The following is a 25,299-nucleotide window of genomic DNA, read 5'->3' as shown; positions in this document are numbered from 1 at the left end:
AGTTCTGTAGGCTTCTTGTATATTCATGGGCATCTCTCTCTTTAGGTTAGGGAAGTTTTCTTCCATAATTTTATTGAAGATATTTGCTGGCCCTTTAAGTTGTAAATCTTCACTCTCATCTATGCCTATAATCCTTAGGTTTGGTCTTCTCATTGTGTCCTGGATTTCCTGGATATTTTGGGTTACAAGCTTTTTGCATTTTGCATTTTCTTTAACTGTTGAGTCCATGGTTTCTATGGAATCTTCAGCATCTGAGATTCTTTCTTCTATTTCTTGTATTCTGTTGTTGATATTTGCATCTCTGTCCCCTGATTTCTTCCCAAGGCTTTCTATCTCCAAAGTTGTCTCCTTTTGAGTTTTCTTAGTTGTTTCTACTTCTGATTTTAGATCCTGGATGGTTTTGCTTAGCTCCTTCACTTGCTTGTTTGTGCTTTCCTGTAATTCTTTAAGAGATTTTTGTGTTTTTTCTTTCATGACTTCAGCCTGTTGACCAAAGTTCTCCTGTATTTCTTTAAGAGATTTTTGTGTTTCGTCTTTCATGACCTCAGCCTGTTGACCAAAGTTCTCCTGTATTTCTTTAAGTGTTTTTTGCATTTCCTCCTTGTTGGCTTTTGTATTCTCCTGGATTTCTTTCAATGATTTTTGTGTTTCCCTTGCAAGGGCTTCTAACTTTTGATCCATTTTCTCCTGAATGTCCTTCATGTGTTCCTGTACCAGCATCATGACCAGTGATTTTAAATCCAAATCTTGTTTTACTGGTGTGATGGGGTATCCAGGACTTGCTGGTAGAGGAGAATTGGGTTCAAATGTTGCCATATTGCCTTGATTTCTGTTAGTGACGTTCCTGCGTTTGTCTTTTGCCATCTAGCTCTCACTGGTGTTACTTGGTCTTGTCAGTGCTGGACTCACCAGTGCAAGCTGCCCCTTCCCCGTTGGCCTCTGGTGCACAGCTTACACTCTGCACTGCCTGTAGACAGGGTGCTGTTGTCCAGGCTGTTCAGATCCCGAAGCAGGCACCTGAAGGCTCCCGCTGGGGCCTGCAGGATTTATTGGAGCACACCGACTTCTCCCAGCTGGCCGCCCGGAAGCCCCCACTAGCCTCTTGAGGGACCTGGAGATGTGGTGCGGCCACCCAGGCTGATCTGAAGCGGAGAGAGTTGACCTGAGGGCTTCTGCCTGAGGCCTTGCCCCAGATTGTGTCTGTGGGCCAGATGGAACCCGTGTGTACCCCCAGGGAGCTCCGAAGGTGTATGTTGCTGTGACCTCCCCTGTGTTCCGCTCACTCCGCTGGGCAGCCGATTTCCCCAACCGGGCTGGCGCACACTAGGTTAGCCTTGTCGTCCGGGCCCTGAGTCCAGGCAAAAGCCTGGGAGGCCAAGGTCCGAGCAAAGTTCCCCTAGGGCTATGACTGTTATTTGGGTCCGCCAGGTGACCCGGATGGCGGGCGTGTGCGTCCGCGCTCCCCGAAAGCACCAGGAGAGTCTATTGTGCTAATAACCTTCTGGGCGGGTTGACACACAGATGGCCCACCAAGCCGCCCAGTTCTTGGGGTCAGTCCTGTGCCTTTTGGGGCCTAGACCCCCGTTTTGTTAGCCTCAGGCTACGCTTGTTAGCTGTCTCTGCCCCCCCCCGAGCACTCTAGGTCCTGTAGGCAAAATGGCGGCGCGTGCGCCGGCCAGGGCAAAAAAACCTCCTGGCTGGGTTGGCGCCCCGATGGCCACTCGAACAGCCCAGGGCCTGGGTGCAGGCCAACGCCCGTCAGGCTCAGACCCCTGCGGTGTTGGGCCTAGGATTATGTTTGTGTACCTCAGTCTGTCCGATCTCTGGAGCCCGGAATCAAGATGGAGGTGAGTCTCTCCTGACTGGCGGGAAGCCGAGTTCTGAAGTGGCTTCCGTGCAGCGAAAGGCTCCGCAGAACCGCAGCTGCTTGTCGCCCGGCTGGTCAGCGAAGGTCAGTGGTCGTGGGCGCAGGGCCTAACTGGACCCTGTGTCGCCTTGGTTCCACCGCTGATGGCCCTTCAGCTGGACCAGCTACTGCTACCGCCGCCGCCGCCGCCTTTTTTTTTTTTTTTTTCCCCTGAGAGATTTCTTAACAATTAACAGTGCTAGTAGTTACTTGCTTGGAAGGAAGCTTGTGATTCCTACACCTAAAAATACTTGCAAAATTGTCTTATGTCCCAAAGACATTACAAAGATGGTAAGCCTATTCATAACCACACATATCTCACTGTGTATACAAGTACAGAATGTTTGTCACACATTTGAATTTTCTACAAATACAATTACATTAAAGAAAAAAAACCAAGGAAGAGTTGAGGTTGGGGTTATAAGTAGCCTCAAAAAGAGCTGTTGGGCCTTTTGGTAAAGTGTGGCCAACAGCCCTGCCTTAGGAGTATCTGAGTGCTAACAGGATTTACTGAGAATCGCCAGGATGTGCTGGAGACATCTACTGATATGAAATGTAGGTCCACTGGCCTCACCCTCTTCTTTCCCCTGCTTATGTCTAGATGGCAACTTTTTTCATAGATATCTATACAAATTTTGCTGTGTCTTCTCTTGTCTAAATTCACTTTTTTGTCATCTATGAACCTAAAAGATTGATCTCACCTCCATTATTTAAATACTACATGCCACATCCCAGCACTAAGCATCCATCCACCCGATAGTTCAGAATCGTGGATTTTTCTCTGTACATCTATCAGTGATTCTGATTGCTTTCCCTCCCTTGCTCCTGTCATGCATCAGCAAACACAAAACAGAAATGATTAAAGAAAAACTAAACAGACCCCTAACCAAACCAAAAATACTTCCAAAAGTTACAGGGATTCACGCCCAACTCAAAGTATTTAATATGTGTCTTACGGTATAAGACAGTTGATTTAAGTGCCTGCTGCCAAAATGATCTGTGCTATTTTGGAAAGCAGGGGAAGCGTCAATAAAATATGTTTCTGTTGAGCAAGCCTGCAAATACTGTAAGCAAAGTTTATATGAAAATTAAAAATTAATAGCTGAGGAGAGAGTGTAGCACACTCTACAAAATGCTCCTTAAGCTACCCTTCCTGTGACATTGTGTAGGGCATCCTGAGAGCACTGCGCTCCGGAACGGCTATCCATAGGTACCCCCAGTCAGATGACTGGAGCTTTGAGATAGATTCTCCACTTTCCCTGCGGTGCAGCCTCTTTTGTACCGCAGAAGTGCCACGCTGATAAAGGCCAAAATACTTCAGCACCGTTGCTCATTGACCTTTCACAGAAGCGTCAAGGTTAGCCAATAAGCCCTATTTGCCAGAGCTTCCTTTGGACATAAAGAATATTCCTGTCGGCATAGAATGTCTAAGTTGTTGGTTTTGTTGGTGTTTAAAGCCTGGCTTAGTTTATAGTTGCATCTCTGTGAACTTGCATTTAGGAGCCAGAATGACCTGCTGCTGCTTCTTTGGCATGCGGACTGTATAAGGACATTTTTAAGATAGCGAAATTTATTAGAGAATCAGAATTGTCACTTGGATTTAATTACTCGTCACCTAGTGTGTTGATTATGTGACCCCGTGGTAGCAAAACTGATGAGATTAGTAATGTGAGCTTCTCTTCCTTCAAAGAAGGTAGGTGGTTCCAGTAAGGAAGAGCTCAGGGTAGGGAAACAGAGGCAGGAATGGCAGCATTCGGGTGTGTAGGCTATCAACACAATGCACAGGGCCAGTCAGGGTTGTCACTGTAGGTGTTGTGGGCCCAGGCCCAGTGGCACATGGCACGGAATGCAGGCTGCCTCTAAAGCATGGCTGCTGAAAGGTCGGGGGCCATAAGGAGGATGCTCTTCCATTTTTCTTGACTAGCATCCCTTCCAGCTGAGAAGACTGCAGCAGAGAGGAAGACTCAAAGAGGCCGTCAAGGGAGATGCTGCAAAGCGTGAAAGGCTGTGTCTGAACGCTTTACCCCAGCCACAGGTGAAAAGATGTCCAGTCAGGATAGGAGAGCCAGGTATGGCGCCCCACTTTCTTCTATTTGATCACTGGTCAGGCAAACAAAGAGGAGCTAAATGGGAGGCAGGAAAGCTACACCTTCTGGTGCGATTTTAGACTTTCTGCTGTTAGAGCAAATTGTGTGACATTGTAGCTGCTTTTGGATTCTGACTATTACAGAGAAACAAATTCACCAAGAAGGCAGAGAGTGAAGGGTAGCCCACTTCAGATGATGTGCAGGGGTTCTTACAGGTCCGTAGGAGCAATGAGGCACAGAAGCAAAAAATGTGGGGTACACACCCATTTACCTCTTCAGGACAAATGAGAGCAGGCACAACAGGGATCGGAAATAATGAAAGGTTTCATCCTCTTCCCTGGAAAATACACAACCCCTAACTTGAAAGTCCCAAGCACATGATGGTAAGAACATGAACTAGAGCTGGCTGTGGTTTAGCATAGCCCTGCAGACTCCCAACTTTTCATTTTATCAATAAAATAAAAACAATAACATCTTCTGAGTAGGATCCTCAAATAAATCTGGAGTTTATCCCATTTAAAATTCCAAAATACAGAACAGATTAGAGCCAAGAGACTGAATAATGGAGCGTCAACTGTGCACATGTTTAAGTAAATGTTTTAAGAAAGAGGCTCTAAACATCCTTACCGAGTAGTAAGGTCATGATTGAGTAGTAAGGTGAGACTGATTGATCTGGGGAGGTATGGTGGTTTTAATAAGAATGGCCCCCATCGGCTCCAACACTTATCATCAGGGTGTAGCACTAGTTGGAAGGACTAGGAGATGTATGTGGCTTTGTTGCAGGAAGTGTGTTGTCACTGGGGGATGGGCGCCCAAGCCAGACCCAGATCTCCTGCTGCCTGCAGATCTGGATGTAGAACTCTCAGCTACTTCTCCAGCGACAAATCTTCCTGTTTGTTACCATGGTTCCTGCCGTAATGTAAGTCCTGCCGGACTTAAGTCTATGAAACTGTAGGCCAGCCCCAATTAGATGCTTTCCTTCCTAAGAGTTGCATAGTCATGGTGTTTATTCAGTAATACAACACTAAGACAGGAAAATGGGGACACTTTTTAATTGTACTAAATCCTTTGTAAATTTATCTCTTTAGGGTTGCTTAAATCTAGGAAGAGATCATGATAAGACAGGGAATGGGTATCCTGGGACACCAAAGCTGACTCAGAGAGGCAAGTGTGGTCAAGAGTAGACTGACATTGTTGTCACTGGGTTCTCTGCAGTGCCTGAATAATGAGTACAGAGAGATAAAGCATGCAATATAGAATCAGGAGAAGATTGGAAGGACACTTTTTGGGTGTTTGTTCTACACTGGTTTATCATGGAAGGGAAGGTGCTGGAGACCATCAAGAAGAAAGATGTGGAAAAAGAGGAAAGAAAAACCCAGCATTCGGCAAAGGGTGGCCCAGTGAAGGCCAAACAGTGGACAAGTGGCCTAGTAAGGAGCACAGGTGAACTAGATGGAGGTTGAAGAAACTGTCATGAATGTGCCTCCCCTTGCATCAACTCTTCCTGAGCTTATCCCAGCATGGATGATGGTCCCCAAGGTCCTTCTTAGGGAGACTTGCAAGGCCAGCTTCCCCTCCAAGTGCTTCCATCACGCACTAGCTTCTATTACTGAACCATGGAAGCAAAACACTAGAAGTAAAATCCAGGCACTGATGGCTTGAACACACAGTGGAAATGCGTGTGCAAATGTGGCTTGAAGCTGGTTTGCTCCCCAAATGCCAGCAGGAGTTCACACTTCCAAATCACATGCTAATGGCAGCAAGAGGGTATAAACTTAATGCCAACGACTAACACTGAGGCCTTTGGAAATTATTAGATCTGATGAAGTCTTTAGATTGAAGCCTCCATGATCATTTTAGTCACTGTATGAGAGAGAGAGAGAGAGAGAGAGAGAGAGAGAGAGAGAGAGAGAGAGAGAGAGAGAGAGAGAGAAAGAGAGAGAGAGAGAGAGGGATGCTGATGTGATTTAGTTGAGGCAAAAAGGCTCACCACAATCCAAGTACACTGCCTGACTTCCAGCCTTCTATGATAGTACCAGTTAAATATGCTGCCTTCATTATGAAGTATCCTGCACCAGGTGATTTTAGTTATTTTTCTCAGACTGCCTGACCAGAAATGATTCAAGGAAAAAAATATTATTTTGGCTTACACATTTGGGTGATATCATGGTTGGGAAGACAGGCACAGGAACTGGAGGCAGATGGCCACAATGTATCCTCAGTCAGGAAGCAGAGAGTCAACAAAAATTAGACTCTAACTTGAGAACTTCAAGACTCCATTCCAATGATAAATGATCCACTTGGTCACTGTGGAAAGAAATACCATAACATCTTTTGTTGTACTGGTGATTCTGTGGTGAGTGTAAGCCACGTCCTGCTTGGTCATAAGGTGGAGGAAGTATGGTTTGCTGGTCCCATCCAGTGGTCCCGGTGCCTCACCTTCACTGGGTACCCTGGCTCTCCTAATTCCACACTGGCTCCTCTTGGTGGTATTCCTGGAAATGAGGCTGTTCTGGGGAGAAAGCAAACATGTTCTTGTTAGTACAGAGAGGGCTTCTGGGGATGTCCAGTTTAAAGATGTTACTTTGAGGACCAAGACAAAAGTGGAAGGTCTCTCCATGAATTAGATATTAAGGGTAGAGATTTCATGGTGTGCTTATTCAGCTGAGCTGCTGGGGCAGTGTGTATGCAGACCTTCAGAAATAGCCACAGCCCACGGTGTGAGAAGTCACAGAGGACAGGAGGGTACAGGCTCATGCAGCCTAGCCACTTACTCTGTGCCAGTGTGTTTTGAGCCCCATCCTTCCTGGAGAGCTTGGCAGCCTTCTGGGTCTGCAGGGAGACTATACAGAAAACCAGCAGGAAGATAGCGGCCAGCACGACACCCACTATAACGCCTGTTACAGTGTAGTCAGTGTAGTCTTCTGCACACACTAAGGAGGAAGCATGAGTCATCAATAGTGAGTCTTATCCAAGAGTCTATAGTTTCTGTATGTCACCCAGTACTCAAGAAGACCCCATTCCTCTTGAGGCAGAGACTTGCTGTCTGCCTCACAGCATGGGTAGACAAGAGAACATAGCCTCAATCCCCATCAGAATCAAGGCCAGTCCCTGTGGCCTTCAATACTTAAAGGCCACTGGACCTGGTCCCTTATTCACAGAGAAGGTTAGGTACATGCCTGAGGACCCTAAGTCATCTAATTGCACAGTGGAAATGGAGACCCCTGGTAAGGTCCATACTTATGGCCTGATGACAACTTCTCAGCTTCAGGTTTCTCACACAGAGTCTGTGCCTCCCTCCTCACTCTCATGGGTTCCCAACTAGAGGAAGGGTGGGTCAAGAGTGGACTCCAGGTCTCTGTCCTGTAAGAGTTGCCATGTACTGCAGGCTGCATAGTCTGTGGTTACCTGAGTGACTTTGCTACCTTTGTCCCTTCAGCCGTCTAAGTGTGGATGGCATAGGTAACTTGAATTATGGGGTTGCAGCCTAAGAGCTGTGAGAACATCTTGATTTATGCTCAAATCCAGCATCTTTAACATCTTTGGCCATTGTTATTTAACACTTCTCCCAACCGCTCTAATCCTTGACTTCCATCTCATCTGCCAGAGGGGACCCTGAACCTTCAAACTCTTACCAAGTCCCCTGCTTCTTATTCTACCATCTTCATCCAAGTATAGTGTCTGTCCTTCCATACTCAGCCCAGCTCAGCTTATCCATCTCCAATCTGTTAGTCCTGACCAAGCAGCAATACTGGATAGGACCATGTCTATCTCAGCTCAAGACAGGACTGTGTCCTCTTGGTCCTAGACAGTATAGACCCACTGTGTACTAACTGACAGGGCAGTGCATACCACTTGATACAAGGAAGCAATCACCTGATACCCTGAGAGGACTATTTCCTAGCTCCTGCTAGGACTCTAGTACCCTGTACTCTGTCGGGACTATGTCACTACTATATCTACCTGGTCTCTGGCAGCACCATGTCCACCTTGTTTCCTGAGAGTTCTGTTACTGAAAGGGCCATGTCTACCCTGGATGCCAGCTGGGATTAAACAAGACAATGTGGATGTTGCCAGTCTTCTTCTGGGAACTCCTAATGGCTCCCGGGCATGCTCAGGAACAGAAGGATGACAGACTTCCTTGTCCCAATGATCCCATTGTTCCCCAGGAGAAGGGGACCCTCACCACAGGAGTCTTTGTATCATTTTGACTAATGTTGTAGCATCACCCTGTGCAGGGCACTGTCTGATAGGACCATGCCAGGAGTCTTCTCTCTTTGGAACATGAACCCTGTGAAGACCAGGTCATGCTCTCCAGTTCCTAGGCAAGGACATGAGCTTAGTGGGGTCCAATGAGCTGTGGGAAGCAGCACCCCTTCCTTCTCTGAGGCTCCCCATAGTTGTCATGAAATAGTTAACAGGCACCAGCCCTTAGGGCCCTCCCATCAAATGGGATTTGTCCTCACTATGTGGTGTGATGCTTCAGTGGTGTCCTACTCACCACATACTGGATCTACCCCCCAGAAGACCCTGTCTGTTGTCCATTGCTCAGTGCATGGTTAGGTATGGTTTTGGGTGCTAGCTTCTCTGCATCACATACCTGCCTAGGTATCCTGGATAGTTACTTCCCTTCCTGCTGCTAGGTGTCCTTACCCATTGGAGAGAGACTTTCCCTCTGCAGCCCTCTCGATAGCTGCAGAGGCACCTGTGGCCAAAGCTCTTGTCACCGTGTCCTACCCACAGCAGATCTGGGCACTGTCCAGCCTCACCTAGGTTCTCATTTATGTAGATGGAATTGATGTCACTCTGGACTGGCTGATATAGAGTACATGTCATCCGGCAGTCCTCTGAGTTCCGTTCAGTCATACAGGTCTTGTCATTCAAGGGGGTGGGGGGATCATTGTCATGCAGAAGATGCCAATACTGTGCATCTTTCCACACTTCTGTGTTTCAAGCACTGGCGCAGGAGCTGAGGAGAAAATGGGAATGAGTTTGATGGAATGAGATGGTGGGGGGGGGGCGCCAAGAGCATGAGACGCATGTCACATGGATGGGCAAGATGCACAGGTGTGTGAGGACACACAGGTGTGTGAGGACACACAGGTGTGATGGGGTCTCAGCACTATGTAAAGATGCATGAATATGTCAGGATGCACAGGTGTGTAAGACTACATAGGTGTCAGGTTGCATGGGTGTTAGGGTGAATGATGCATGAGTGCATGCTGCTGTGTGAGAGTGCACTGGTGAATGAGTGTGTATTGGTGTGTAAGGATGCATATGTCAGGGTGCATGCTGTGTGAGTGTATACTTGTATGTTAGGGTGCACTGGTGAATAGATGTGTAAAACTGTGTGAGTTTGTCAAGGTATGGGTTGTGTGAGTACATATTGGTATGTCTGGGCACACTGGTGAATAAGTTGTATTGATGTGTAAGGCTGTGGTGTGTGTGTTTGTGAGGGTGCATGCCATGTGAGTGTATACTTGTATGTTAGGGTGCACTGATGAATCAAGGTAAACAGATGTGTAAGGCTGTGTGAATTTGTCAAAGTGCAGGTTATGTGAGTAGACACTGGTATGTCTGGGTACACTGGTGAATAAATTGTATTGATGTGTAAGGCTGTGTGCTGTGTGAGTATATACTTGTATGTTAGGGTATGCTGGTGAATCAGGGTGAACAAATGTGTAAGGTGCAGGTGTGTCTGGGTGCACCGGTGAATAAGTTGTATTGATGTGTAAAGCTCTGTGTGCGTGTGTGTGTGTGAGTGTGTGTGAGTGTATACTTGTATATTATGGTGCACTGTTGGATCAGTATGTACTGGTGTATAACACTTCACGGGTGTGTCAAGATGCATAGTGTGAGTGTAGACTGGCATGTTATGCTGCCCTAATGATTGAGGGGTCCTGGTGTGCAAGGGTGAACAGGTGTCTCAGGGTACACAGGGTTGTCAAGATCCACAGCATGTAGTATGTGGGGATGTCTACATACAAGTTGATTCTGTGGTGAGAGTCCTAGGCACCTAAGAGGCCATCACAGCAGTGCAAGCGAGGGTGGAAACAGACAATGGTCGTGCGTGGAGACGAAGGGCAGAGCCAGTCAAGACTGGATCTGTCCTGGGTGGAGACGAAGGGCGGAGCCAGTCAAGACTGGATCCAAAGGTCCAAGAGAGCTGAGACTCCCCTCAAAATAAGGCTTCCCTGCTGAATCTGCTGGGTCTTGCTGAGAACTATGGTGTGGTGGTGTCCCTGGGGACTCCCAGGTAGCCTGGCAGTGAGGGTAGTGGGGACAATCACTAGTATTCGTAGCAGCGGCGATAAAAACAGCCAGGACATGCCTCACACAGTGGTGGCTGGTAGCCTGAGTCACAGTAGCATCTGTTACAGTAGCATCGACCGTGGCCACTGTACTCCACCATCCTGTCGTTCAGACAGCCCAAAGTGAACGTCAGGCACGGACAGGCTGTGTCCTCAAAGCCGGCATGACAACTGCATTGGCTGCAGGAGCAGGGGCTCCTGCCTGGAAAACAACCGGGGCTGTCATGACTCGTCTCTCTGAAGGCAGGTAGGAACCAGGAATCATTTTCCCACTACCCTGGGCCCTTGCTGGGTTGTGCTGTGTTTACAGTGTCCTCTGCTGCCTGCTTATACCTGTATCTCCTCATACCATCCCACAATACCTTGCAAGGATGGGAGAAGATACAGAGAGCAGAGAGATCCCACCCCAACCTCTCTAGCAACACAGCCATCTTTCATCCAGACCGAGCCCCCCCCCCCATTGTGTCTAAATAGCTCTTGAGTCGAGATTGTTACCTGTTACCCTCCTAGGACAATGCCTGACCCTTGCAGAGATGGAAGGCCAGCCTAGGCTTGCTGCTTCTGCGTGGCTTAGTAAGTCTAGCACTCATCTGTCCACCTGTCTGTCCTGCTGTTCCACTCAATGTCTCCTGGTGCAAACTGACAAGAAAGTCTCCACCTTCAGTGACCTTTGTCACTCACTTGGGACACCGTAGACTTGGCCATTATATTTTTCACAGTTGATGTTGTCACACCTGCAGTATCACCCGAAGATTATTTTGTTGGGGATGACACTGGTGTGGCACACACACTGCCCACAGATGCAGTCCCCCAGCCCCGAGCACACGATGGAACTATTGTCCTTCCGGCAGCTTCCCTCCAGTTCCTGGCTGTTCCAGCCATGTGTCTGGCACTCACAGTTTTTCCCAGCATAGCCAGAGTTGCATCTGGGGCGGTGTAGGAAGAGCTGTGCTAAGGATCTGTCCTGGGATAGGCACACGTTCAGTCCCTTTGGGCCAGGTTCACATCCAAACACCTGGGAAGCATGGCACAGGTCACTGCTCTTTCCTCAGTGGCCTCCGGAGCACCGTGGATGGAAGGTCAGTGACACTGAGACCCCTCCTGAGGCTGCCCTTAGAGGAGTGGCCAAGCTTAAGCTTGACTTGATCTGACAGGCTAGATGACAGACCGTGCAGTTACTCAGACAGACAGACCAGGTGGGGCAATGGTCCTCTCCCTGTGGGTTCTGGATGTCCCTGGATCTCAGGTGGCGGAGGGACCAGGCTTCAGCTTTGATCTGTCTTGTCCCCAGTCCTTGCCTGCTTCTGAATCTCTGTCTTCTGCTGAGTGGAGTTTCCTGTCAGCTAGGTCTCTGCCTTGGTCCTTTCACAGCCAGAGAGTAGAGAGTGAGGTTGGAGCTGCTGAGGATTACCCTGGTTGGGGTATGACAGCAGGGCTTTGGGGGTGTAAACCCCAGGTTTCTCACCAGCTGTCCTCACACTGTGGAGCCTAGGAGCTATCTATTAGGATAATGTGCTGTGGGTTGTTCATGATCACCGTCCCGGTAGATACCTTTCCCATGGGATGGTGTGTCATTAGCTGACCATCCCTGCCTCATCTGTAAACACCTATCCTGAATTGGGACAGGTGTCGGCAGAATGGTGAAAGCATGGGCTTTCTAGGTCCACCCAACCGACAGATGTCTTTCCATGGGTTGGCCTGCCTCACCTGCAGAGGCCACACTACACGGCACCCTTGCCTCCACAGAGGCTGTGCTGCTGACTCTGCTCTTGGCACTGGCACTCACAGAAGGGAAGGACCCGCACAGTCACTGGATCCATGAAGCCCAGTGCCTGGATGAAAAAGAACTGCTCCTGGAAGCCTTCTGAAGCTGCGATGTTAACCTGGAAGGTGACCTACAGGGGAATGATGGGGCTCAGGTGAGGGCCATGGTGACCAGGGTCACAGTCCTGCTCCTTTCCCCCCAGAGATGTTGAGGGACCAGGATGATGTCAAGGGAGGGATGGCATGGGCTTTCCTTGAAGCAGAGGAAAGAAGATAGGAGCTAGATTTTGGAATGGCCTACAGACCAGGCTGCAGGGAGGCCAGACCCCTGCCCCAACCCACGGCCCTCATTAACCACATCTGAGTTCTGCTGCAAATCAGACTAGGGAGTTGATGCTTTTCATTATATACACATCAGGAGGTTTTACAGTAAATCTGTGGGGTGCAGCTTCCCTTGTGTTGTACCCATAAGTCCAGTGTATCAAGATACCAGAATGTCTTAGGGAAGGGTGATGTACTTTATTCAACCCAGAATAAATGTAGGGGTCCCAGTCAGTAACAGCACACACATGTAGCACCAGGAAGGCAGCTCTGGCTGCAGAGCATACTGGTTTACAAAGTTAGGTCACATCTATAATAAATTTGAACCACATGCTGCTTGAAGAAAGGATAGAAATGTCAGTAAAGGCAAGGAGCAAACATCTGAAAGTTAGAATAAAATTGGTCAAATTCCCGAGTGGATCACCGAGCAGGAGGGGACAGATGCTAAGAACTGGCAAAGAAGCACAGGTTCTGTCTGGTGTGAGATGTTAGTTCACAGGCAAAAAGAAACATGGAAAGCTTGGGTAGCAAATGTATATCTGGCACATTAGGGAACTAGTTCATGGTTCTGCTCACCTGCACACCTTGAGCTTTGGTGTTTCCATCAAAAGATAAAATGAAACAAAAGTAAGAAAACCTGACTCAATCCAGTATTGTTTGTATCTCTCTATGAGTCTAGTATTTGCCCTAAGGATGCTGTCATTGCATGACTGGTCAGACTGGTCCGCACATCTGGGCTATTCCAGGAGGGGTCTGAAGTTTGCTGGGAGGTGCTCTCCTGCTCCTTAATATTACCACAAAATAGCACCTGGGTTCTGCTAAGTGGTGTTTAAAGGGAGAAGGAGCTGGCTGCTGGCCACCATAGCTTTCTCTCCTGCCTGTCCCCCTGTGAGTTTTTGTTTCCTCCTAGATGTCCCTGGGACTGAGTTATTGAGATATCTAGTGGGCCCTGTAGCATGCTTGCATGGGAAGCCCAGGCTCACCTGTTCATTGATCTGCACATCCCTGCAGTCCCTGCTGGATTTGCCTGTACTTGATGTTCCATTGCTGCAGAAAGAGTCGTAGGTAACGTTCAGGATGCTGGGGATGGCGCTGTGGCCCAAGATGACTCTGGAGGAGAGTTCCTGTGGGTAGACAGAAGCCATACTCGGGAGTTACAGGCCCAGCTGTCCCCAAGTACTGTGATACTTCTTATTCACCTCCTGTTTATGTTGATGACACAAACACCTACTGGGAGCTCAGTAGATGTGTCATGATGGGACAGTAGGCCCATGCCATGGCTTATTCTGAGGCAGGTAACCAGCGTGATCCCCGCGAGGCCCTGCCACTGTTCAATTTCAGGGTTAGCAGAAGAAGGGGGATAGACTCCTGAAGCAATGAGATGTGAGACACAGGTGGAAGGAGAAGGGACAGTTGGCATCTGGTGAGTATGTAATGATGATGTCATCCCTGTGAAGACAGAGCTGGACATGACTGGGCAGGGACCAGGTATAGGAGCCTTCTTGAGGCACCTGAGGCTCACAAGGCTAGAGAAGGAAATGAGACCTTTCCTTGGTCAGTAACAGCACACACTTGTGCTGCCAGTCCCCATAGAAGCCTAGGTCAGAATTTGGGGTTACCTGTCACCTGTGGATTTCTATATCTGTAGGGACTAAATGGGTCCTGGGCAGTGAGCAGTGTTTGGTGCATGCTGGTGTCTACCAGAACCCTGGGACTCTGAGGGAGTGAACCTGGATGCAGCTGTACAGACCACACACCAGGGAGAAGGATGGACTCAGGGTTTGCCTGAGGCAGGGTTGGGGGCTGGCACACATGAGGTTCTGTGCTGAATAGCTTTTTGTCAACCTAACACAAATGGGAGTCACCTTGGAAGAGGCAACCTCAATTGAGGAATTGCCTTCATCAGATTGGGCATGTGTGTGGGGCATTTTCTTAATTGCTAATTGATGCAGGAGGGTCCTGCATGTACTTTGGGTGGTGTCATCCCTGGACAGGTGGGCTTGGGATATATAAGGAAAGTATCTGAACAAGATAATAGGAGAAAGCCAGTAAGAAGTGTTCCTCCACAGCCTTAGCTTCCGTGCCTGCCTCCTGGTTCTGGCTTAAGTTCCCACCATGCTGTCCTTTGATGATAGACAGCAAGGTTTAAGCTAAATAACATCCTCCCCCCCCCAAGTTACTTTAACACAGTAACGGACAGACCCCCCCTCCTCAAGGCCATATACACAGGGTGTAATTTTACTGAGGTGGTTTCTGAGGTCTCTCCAGCCTGTGAGGCAGTATGTGCTGTTCCCTGGCCATCTGCCCTCTTGTGCCTCTGCCTCTCCGTAGTGGCTGACAAGGACAAGCCCCATTTGAGTAGGGCTTAGAACTCATGTTTCAGGAAGAGCCAGATGAGATCTGGGGTGGTATATACCACTAAGAGGAGCTTCCATGTGCTCTGTGTCTGTCCAGAAGACTGTGAGGTTCCTGGAGGGGCTGCAGGGGACGACAGCAGGGTTCCACAGGTCAGAGCTTTGCTAACTGGAGTTATGATCATTCCATGCAGTTTCTCCAGGAGACTCACACTGTAGGTGTCCTTGATGAGCTATGCCACATTGCCGGAGTCACCTGACGGCTCCCTGATGGTCAGCTTGGGGATGAATGTGGTAAGTTTCTGTTGGGAGAGAAGATTAAGCTGGCACCTGGTGCCACCAACTCCTCCATGCTCCTGAGGGAGTGTGACACCCAGAAGGTCTCCTAGACTCTCCAGGTGGCTAGGATGATGCTCAACCGACTCCTGCCTTCACGTCACAGAATGAGCAGCAGCAGCATGCTGCAAGTGCCAACATCTGGCTCATAGTGCCCTCATGTCTGTGGCATAAGTGCTCTGGGCAGTCAGTTCTGGTGACAAACTGGTGATGGTACTGACAGGGACCATGCACCCGGCTCACCATGGGACAGTATTTTCACTCTGTCAGCATGGTGGGCAGAAATCCCACACATGGCACATAAGGGCACAGATGACTCTAGAATGTGGTGAAATCACAGGAACAGGGAAGTCCTGAGCATGACTCAGTTTGAGCAATCTGATTTCTTTTTTTTTTTTTTTACTGTTTTTTTTTTTTTATTCAATGTATTTTTTTTGTGAAGCACAGAGGCTTGCTACAGCTGGGCCACTAACCTTCTCTGCAACTAACTCACTTCCACTTGTCTCGGTCCTGGGACCGCCCTTCTGAAAATCTGAGTTCTGCCTTGTGAAACTTGCTCTCTCTGAAGTCCAGAAGTGTGCACAAAGAATGGTTTTGTGTGTAATATCCTCATATGCTTCCTGTGATCTTAACAAATCTCCAAGAAACAGAGACTTAGGGAGGCAAAGGAAGTAGTAGGGGTAAGTCTTCTATCTGTGGCATCCTTGCTTGTCACAGTGATGTCTGTGGAAGTGTAATGCTTGCCATCAACAGCAAAGAGTGGGGACCCTCTACAACCCTAGGAGGAGGGGGACTGTCATAGCCCAATTACAGATGAGGACATAGGGGCTGTGATATCCTGACTATGAGTAGTCTCCTCTTTGATCCCCTGGCTGGCAACCTGTGCAGAGCCAAGCCACTGTTCTCCCTGGCTGGCCATTATGGAGGAATTTCAGGCTGCCTCCTCTTTTTTCTTGGTGTCTCTGTAGAGTAGCCCCCCTTGGCTGGGGCATGGAAACCTAACAGCAAGAATTGCCTGTTGCCTTGGCAACCAAGGCTTGTTTGAGACCTGTGATGTGACCCAACCCTGAGTCCTCATTCAGCAATGCACAGCCAACAAATGTCACTTGACCAGCCTTTGTAGGTTTCAGGTCCACACTCAACCTAGACACCAGAAATCATTGTCAGTGGCTAGCACCAGAAATCGCCCATTGCGCCAGCCGATTTCTCCCTGGGGAAGAAATGTCTTGGAGTTACCTGCTGTGCTTTCTCAGCTTGACTCTCCAAGGAGCCAGGTGTGGCAGCTTGCAGAGGGGGAGCCACTGCCCCTCCTCCTCTGGGGTTTCACAGCATCCAGACAACAGAAAGAGGGAGTCAGGATTGACTCTGAGATGTGTCTGCTAAGATGCCCAAAGTGTGAGGTGAGGGGATATGAAACATGTCTGCTTTGAACACGTTAAAACTTCTACAGCCCATCCCTCCAGGACCAGACTCCCAAAAACATTCTCCCAAAAGGAGAAGAATATTGTGGTGTCCATTGTGACAGGTAAATTCAGTGAAGGGACCACAGGGGGACTGCACCTTCCAGGATCATCCCTGCAAAGGAGTGTGAGCTTGTAGCATGCTGTAGTCTGACACCATGAAAAAGGTATGTTCCCATGATCTAAGCATGATCTGTTCAGGGCCCCGGGAGGCTGGAGGGCTGAGAGCTGAGCCAGGGCAGAGTCATCTTGCTGCAGAAGTGACATTATAGAGCCTGGGACAGATGAAGGCTGGTGTGTGTCTGAGAGGAGTCAGGAGTGAACTCTGGAGGGATTGCTGTCTAGTCTTGGAATTGAGATTGGCCCATTACTTAGGACATGGGTGAGTTCCAGCTTACAGTGGTCACTTGAGAAGGTCTTCAGGTGAGTTAGTGACATCACAGATTAATAGTAAAATCTATAGGTAGCTTCCAGGTCCCTTTGCCTCCTTCCCTCTCTCCCTCCCAGCCTGCCTCTGTGGCTCTCTAGGGGTCTAGTGAGGGTTATTCTCAGGCTGACAGCAATCAAAGGGCCATTGGCTTGCTCCTTTGGGAGAGCACTGGCTAGTGTAAACAGTTTACAGCACCCCACGAGGCTCCAGACTTGGGAAATGTGCAGACCTCCTCAGGGATTAGTAGGCTCGCCAGGCACATGGCAACTTTGCACCATCACATCCAGCTGTCCCTCTGGGGCAGCCAGCTTTCCGGAAACCAATTGCTTCCTCAGCTCCCTCTGAAATTGGCCAGAGTCCTCAGTCAGCTTCAGGATGTGCTGGAAGGTCATGTTCACGATGGATCTAAAGTCTGAGAGGGACAGATGAGGCTGGGAGGCCAGGGTTGTGGGAGGTAGAAGGCTGGGTCCAAGACAGGGAGGTGAGCTTGGGAGATACTTGTCTTTTAGTAAAGCAAGGAAGAGGTCAGTATGGTTCCTGTGGGTATTTGTCTGTGTGTGCACATGTGAACATTCAAAATTGTGTATATGTGTGGGTGTAGTACATACATGTGTGTTCCTGTATGTAGGTGAGCATGTCTAGGTATGAATATACTTGGCTCATGTGTGTCACCAGATGTGTATCTGCGAATGTATGTGCACCTGTGGTCTTATACATGTGTGAACATGCCTGTGGGTGTGTATTGGCTATGCACAAGCACACAAGTGTATAAATGGGCACACATATGTCCAAGTATGAGGAGGTGCATCACTATTCAGAAAATAGAGAGTGCTGTTCTGGAGAGCCAGGTCGTGTGGAACGATGTGCATGTACATACCACACATGCGTGTACACAAGCCTTTATGTGCACATACCACACATGCATGTACACAAGTCTTTATGTGCACATACCATACATGCATGTACTCAAGCCTTTATGTACACATACCACACATGCATGTACACAAGCCTTTATGTGCATATACCATACATGCATGTACTCAAGCCTTTATGTGCACATACCACACATGCATGTACACAAACCTTTATGTGCACATACCATACATGCATGTACTCAAGCCTTTATGTGTACATACCACACATGCATGTACACAAGCCTTTATGTGTACATACCACACATGCACGTACACAAGCCTTTATGTACACATACCACACATGCGCATACACAAGCCTTTATGTGCACATACCATACATGCATGTACTCAAGCCTTTATGTACACATACCACACATGCATGTACACAAGCCTTTATGTACACATACCACACATGCACGTACACAAGCCTTTATGTACACATACCACACATGCGCGTACACAAGCCTTTATGTACACATACCACACATGCACGTACACAAGCCTTTATGTGCACATACCATACATGCATGTACTCAAGCCTTTATGTACACATACTACACATTCATGTACAAAAACCTATGTTCTGTAAACCTATTGGTGCATGTGGGGTGCTGACCCTTTGACCTGTGACCTTTGCTCACTGTGATTACAACCTTTATTCTGTTGCTACTTAACCACCATACTTTGAAGCTCATTAATTTTTTAGAAATTAGCACTTTTGTCTTTTGAGCACACCAAAAGATCAATGAAAGGGGAAAGAAGAAGTGGAGGGCAGAATCTTGGGGTCAAGTGACTGTGCATGGCCTCTGGAGGAGATTCAGGCCCAGTGTCACTCACTCTCATTGGCCTAAGGACCTTCAGATCTCTGCCTCTGGTGGGTGGGAGCAGGGCTGCCCAGGGTATGGGGAAGAGCTGAGCCAGAAGCCTACAGTGGCTGTGGGCCTCCTCACCTATTTGGCTGACCTGGTGATCTCACTGAAGGCTTGGAGCAGGTCACTGCCCAGAGTCTGGACATTGGAGAGGTGGCCTTGCATGGAGTCAACTAAGTTGTCCTTGGTCCGCTGGAAGTTCACTTTGAATGTTGCCTCTTGACCTGCGAGGGAGAAGAGTTTCACTCCACCAAGCATATGCTGTGCATAGACAGCTCTCTCCAGTAGTTCCTCAGTCCCCTTAGTTTGTTCAGCCATTGCTGCCTGGGTTAGCATCACTAAAAACGTACTGATACCTAAGCCTGCACACCTCTAACCTCTGCACATGAGCAGGATAATCTCTGAGTTTGAGGCTAGCGTGGGCTACATGGTGAGACCCTGTCTTAACAAAAGATTGGGGGGGCAGTAGGAACCAATAACTCTCCTGCCTGTGTCTGTTATATGGGGATACTGAGCAGATGGCTGAAGAGGCCTCCGGGGAACCCAGCACCCCTCCCCGTGATTACCTTGATCTTGGACTTCTGTTCTCCAGATCCATGAGTAGTACATCTGGTGGGTGAGCTACTCAGCCTGCGGAGACTTTCCCTCCTGCCCAGGACTTGATCTGCTACCCTGACTCCCTGGGACCAGGCCTCATAAGAACTCTAAAGCCGCATTCTGAAATATTTGTTGTGGTCGTGGTCAAACCTGTTGGGCAAGGCTGGTTTAAATCTGTTGGCTGCAGGACTTATCATAGCCCTTATTCTGCCAAGAGTACCTTGGCCTTCTGAGAGTGAACACAACAGTATTTTTCAAATGGCGTGTTCTCCCTTGTAAGGAAACAAAACAAAGCAACGCAGAACAGAAACACAATTCAGGGATAAGAGAGACGAGGCAAGGCACCAGTGTAGACCGAGGCAAATGGAGGTTGGGTTCTTGCTTGGAGGGAACAAGAGGCAAAGCTATGGACAAGGTCAGTCTTTTAAATTAAATATATATTTATATAATTATGATGTGCATGGTGTGTGTGTGTGTGTGTGTGTGTGTGTGTGTGTGTGTTCTTAAATTAACTCCTGTGTTCAGGCGATCCTCCTGCTTCAGCCTTCTGAGGGTTTTGGGGTACTCAGGAGTCTGCCTGTTACCTGTCAATCTTACAGAATCTAGAATCACCTTGGAGGCAGGCCTCTGGAAAAACTTGTGGGGGATCAGCCTAATTCTGTTAATTGAAGTGGGGCGATCTGTCCACTTTGTGTGTGTGTGTGTGGGGGCACCACTTCCTGACTGGGATCCTGAGCTCTATGGGATAAGAGAGCTGAGTTGTGGTTGCACCCATCACCTTCTGCCTCCTGACTATAGATGTGATGTGACTGGCTGCTTAAAGCTTCTGCTGCCTGGATTTCCCCACCATGGCAGACTGCACCATTGAACTATGAACCAAACCCTCTCTCCTTTGAGCTTTCTATGTAGGTATTTTGTTATACCATCAGAAAAAGAAACTGAGATACAGTCTATCTGTCCATAGTGATACCCCAGAGACACTGGTCACTTGTCCACAGTGATACCTGGGGAACACTGGTCAAGCTTCTGTAAATGCCATGTGCCTGGTCCACCCCAAGATCCAACCTACCTGGCCTCAAGAAAACTGTTACATTGTGTGGGGATAGTTGATTCTGGTTCCTCTCCTGTCCTCCTGGGGTTGAGCAAGACTCTTGGGGTCCACGAGGTACTCCGATGGACAGCCTTTTAGCAACAGTTGCTCTGGAGTATCACAGCAAACTGAGTCAGGCTCCCCGGCCCTGTGAAGTTCTGAGGAAAGGTCCTGTTTAGTATCAGGAGGAAGCTGACTGGCCATGATGGACTAAAGCCCCTGGCCTATCTCTTCCTCACTTGCCCCCTAAAATTTGCTGTAGAAATCAATAGATTAGAACAGTCTGCCAAAGAATACCTGGCCTTGGAGACAGCCTTGGTCTCCCTGAGGACTCCAGAGACATGAGCTGCAGGCCCTTTCCTGCCCCTGAACTTTGAGTTCAGATCCCTCAGCATCTACAAATTAATGCCACATGTGCCTGTAACCCAAACACAAGCACTTCTGGCCACCAGCCTAGCTTCAGGTTCATTGAGATCCTGTTTCAAGGGAATAAAGTGGAAAGTATTATTCTGTTCTTTTCTCTGCTTGTGTGCATGGGCACATACATTGACGTCCACAGTCCTCCTCTCTCTCCCTCTCTCCCTCCCCTCAAAGTACTCAAAACAAATGGGGAAAGTAATTCTGATGGTATCTCGAGCAGCTTAGAGGGGCCCATGGGCATTCCTGCGACTATGACACCTCATTGGGCAAATGATAGTCACAGAACGTTGAACAAGGTAGAAATGCATGTATGCATTGGGAGAGGGAATGAAGGGGGGAGGAACAGACAGGTAAGACAGAGACAAGGCAGTTGGTCATGGTAACATCAGGGGATTTTACAGAGAGAAACAGGGAAAGACATACAGAGAGAGACCAAGAGGAAAAAGACAGTCATAGTGTGGGATATAACATAGAGACACACAGAGAGAAACAGGGAGAGAGACAGAGACAGAGAAAGAGACAGAGACAGAGAAAGAGACAGAGACAGAGAGACAGAGAGACAGAGAAAGGGAGAGAGATGGGCAGATAGATATATACACACAAACACACAAAGAGAAAGAGACAGAGAGACAGGCAGATAGTCTCATACACAGATACAGAGGTACAGAGAGACAGAGAGACAGAGTAGATAAAGAAGGAATAGATGCCACACTGCCAGTCAAACCCTGACGTTCTTTACCAGCTTCTGGCACCAGGCACAGCTGGGCCCTGACTGGATACAGTCCTGACATGTGCTCACGTTGTCTTTGGTACACAACTGGGACAGGACTGCAGAGACAGGTTGGGTGAGTAGGTTCTGTCCACCCCAGCGGATCCAGAGTCGATATAGGTTGGTGGGAAGAGACCTCATGTCAGGATCTACAGCTCCTAGTAGCTCTGGCTTGGAGCTGTTATGCCCATGAGGTGTGCCTACTATTTCTGAAGTACCCCATGTAGAGATCATAGAACTCACCAGATCCCAGAGACAGCAGCCCCGCTAGGATGGGTAGCAGGGTGCACTGGCCCAGCATGTCCTGTAAGGGGGAAGGGCTTGGTGACTCTAGGAGTCTACCTACAGATCCTCTCGGCTTGTCTGAACTGCAGGGTGTAAATGTCTGCTGAGGGTAGAGTGGAGAGGGTCTTGTCCTTGCTACCACAGGGTGTAAGAATCAGAAAAGTTCCATACAAGTCAGACAAGGGAAAGACGAAGGTGGGGTCATGTACCTATTGAGGTGCCTGGGACACCAAGCATAGAAGACTGGGTATCCACAGAACCCAGTAAGTACTGGGCATATACTTACACAGACATATGCCATGCTAACACACACACACACACACAGAAACATAGCACATGCCATATGTCATCTCAGACATAGCACACCCACCACATGTTACAAATGCAGCATGCAGCCCGTATACATGTGTGTGCCCCATGATGCTGAAGCCAGAGCTATAAACTTGGTGTGCTTAAGTCTTCAAAGTGTGGAGCCTGGGCTACAAGCTGAGACTCTGTTTGCCCCTGTGACGCTGGAGGCTGTGCAGTGTGGCTGTAGGTCACCGCTGATTTTAGATACTCCCTGACCCCATCCCTGACAGCCTCTAACCTGTCCTTAATGTGTCTGAGAGTCAACAGCATCAGGGTTGGTCAGTTGTTTCCCAGGGACGGAGTGGATCATACCAGTTCCTCCTGAGGATCTCCCTGATTTATTCTTCTTCCAAGGCCACTGACTGAAAGCCTCCCATCCCCAGCAGAAACAAAAAACCCCCAAAAACCCACTGGTGACAGCATGAAAAATCCTTGTATCCCTTGATAGGGATAAGGACCTGTGTGTACCCTATGCTGTCTAGAGAACAGGAGGAGGCCTGAGTTATAGCGAGACTGGCCCACGCAGACTGTAGTGTCCTTATATCCTGATGATGGGTAGTCTGATGGGGGGGAGGGAGTGGCTGTACCTCCCCTCCCCCATACCATCCATTGCTTGTGAAGGCACTGCGACTATTATAAAAAACAGCCAAGAAGGCTCACCTTGCAGGCTGATGACAGGAGACCCCTCACAACCCTGAAAATGCAGCACTCTAAGTGGTCACACAAGGAAGCTCAAGACCCACGAACCCACAGGAAATCTGTAGCAAAGAATATGGGCTCACCTGGGAAGTGATGGCACAACCCAGCTCATTCTCAGGAAATGATGACGGTAATGTTACCACAGCCTCTGACTGGGCTTTGGCAATTGTCCTTTTGTGGAGATCCTGTTGAGGACCTGGGTCCTCTCCCCTGGCACCAGCACTGGCATTGAGTGATGACCCCCTACTTCCAGAGAAGTCAAGCACTGGACACCTGGGTTGTGAGCCCTGAGGGAGGAGTGAGAGGGAAATAGATCCCACTCACTTCACACACTCCCATGAAGAACAGTGCTTACACCATGGAAGAGGAGAAGCAGACAGCAGCAAGGGCCATTTCAACCACAGAGCAGAGGGATGACACTGGCAGGTGTCATCCTGTTGTAAACTTTCCCCACTTGCAGAATCCTCCAATGGCAGTCTCGAAATGGCAGGTGACTTCCTGTTGTAAACTTTCCCCACTTGCAGAATCCTCCACCAGGTCCCAGAGAAGCCAGAGGGTCCCTGGGTGAGGCAGCCATGTCAGAAGCTACAGGGAAGTGAGCAGGGGAAGACTGGACAGCCCCAGGGGAGTTTGGAGGGAGAGGAAGTAGGGTCCCATGGCCACCATTGCCTTAGGGAAAATAAAAACAAGGGCTTGTGATGGTCAGCACTCACGCAACATTTACACCATGTCCAGTGCCAAGATGGAGTTGCTTCTGCCTTTACTCATTCACAAAAGAACCAGGGGCAGATGGGCTCCATGGTTCTGGGACACCAGAGCTCCGGGCAGGAAACAAAATACTACAACCCCAGCTTTTTCAATCTCTCCAGTAATCCTATGTTTCCTAGTTTTCTACTTCCACGTATATAGTGACATCTTTTAAAGATAACATTTTAATTTATTAGGAATTTCATACTTGTATGCAGTGTAACTTAATCATATCTGCCTCCACTTCCTGGCACATCTCCCACACCTCCCTCTATATTTTAATATTTACTTAACTTCTAAATTTATGTTTATATGCTTATGTATATATACCATAGGTGTGTGGGTACTCAAAGAAGCCAGAAGTGGATGTCAGAGTCTCAAGGGATGTCATGTGTGCCCTGGGAACTGAATGGGCATTGCTAGAGGAGCAGCAACCATTCTTTTTTTTTTTTTTTATTCAATATATTTTTTATTTACATTTCAAAATGATTTCTCCTTTTCTGGCCCCCCCCCACTCCCTGAAGGTCACATAAGCCCCCTTCCCTCCCCCTGCTGTCCCATCCACCCCTTCCCACTTCCCTGTTCTGGTTTTGCCCTATACTGCTACACTGAGTCTTTCCAGAACCAGGGGCCACTCCTCCGTTCTTCTTGTACCTCATTTGATATGTGGATTATGTTTTGGGTATTCCAGTTTTCTAGTTTTTATATCCACTTATTAGTGAGTGCATACCATGATTGATCTTTTGAGACTAGGTTACCTCACTTAGTATGATGTTCTCCAGCTCCATCCATTTGCTTAAGAATTTCATGAATTCATTGTTTCTAATGACTGAATAGTACTCCATTGTGTGTATATACCACATTTTTTGCATCCATTCTTCTGTGGTTCTTTCCAGCTCTGGCTATTATAAATAGGGCTGCTATGAACATAGTGGAGCACGTAACCTTATTACATGCTGGGGAATCCTCTGGGTATATGCCCAGGAGTGGTATAGCAGGATCTTCTGGAAGTGACCTGCCCAGTTTTCTGAGGAACCGCCAGACTGATTTCCAGAGTGGTTGTACCAATTTGCAACCCCACCAGCAGTGGAGGAGTGTTCCTCTATCTCCACACCCTCTCCAACACCTGCTGTCTCCTGAATTTTAAATCTTAGCCATTCTGACTGGTGTAAGGTGAAATCTCAAGGTTGTTTTGATTTGCATTTCCCTAATGACTAATGAAGTTGAGCATTTTTTTAAGATGCTTCTCAGACATTTGAAGTTCTTCAGGTGAAAATTCTTTATTTAGCTCTGTACCCCATTTTTTAATAGGGTTATTTGGTTTTCTGGAGTCTAACTTCTTTAGTTCTTTGTATATATTGGATATTAGCCCTCTATCTGATGTAGGGTTGGTGAAGATCTTTTCCCAATTTGTTGGTTGCCGATTTGTCTTCTTGATGGTGTCCTTTGCCTTACAGAAACTTTGTAATTTTCTGAGGTCCCATTTGTCAATTCTTGATCTTAGAGCATACGCTATTGGTGTTCTGTTCAGAAACTTTCCCCCTGTACTGATGTCCTCAAGGGTCTTCCCCAATTTCTTTTCTATTAGC

At 48.2% G+C, this 25,299-nt stretch overlaps 1 pseudogene; it reads right to left on the bottom strand.

The window, feature by feature from the left end:
• Window positions 1-6,434: 6,434 nt before the first annotated feature.
• On the bottom strand, window positions 6,435-21,929 carry LOC127666281 (integrin beta-2-like protein; annotated as a pseudogene).
• Between the last annotated feature and the right edge of the window lie 3,370 nt (window positions 21,930-25,299).

Source organism: Apodemus sylvaticus, chromosome 15 (genome assembly GCF_947179515.1).
Source record: "Apodemus sylvaticus chromosome 15, mApoSyl1.1, whole genome shotgun sequence".
In the NCBI taxonomy this organism is placed as follows: Eukaryota; Metazoa; Chordata; class Mammalia; order Rodentia; family Muridae; genus Apodemus; species Apodemus sylvaticus.
The sequence above is the reverse complement of the archived record's forward strand: the minus strand, read 5'-3'. Positions and strand labels throughout refer to the sequence as shown.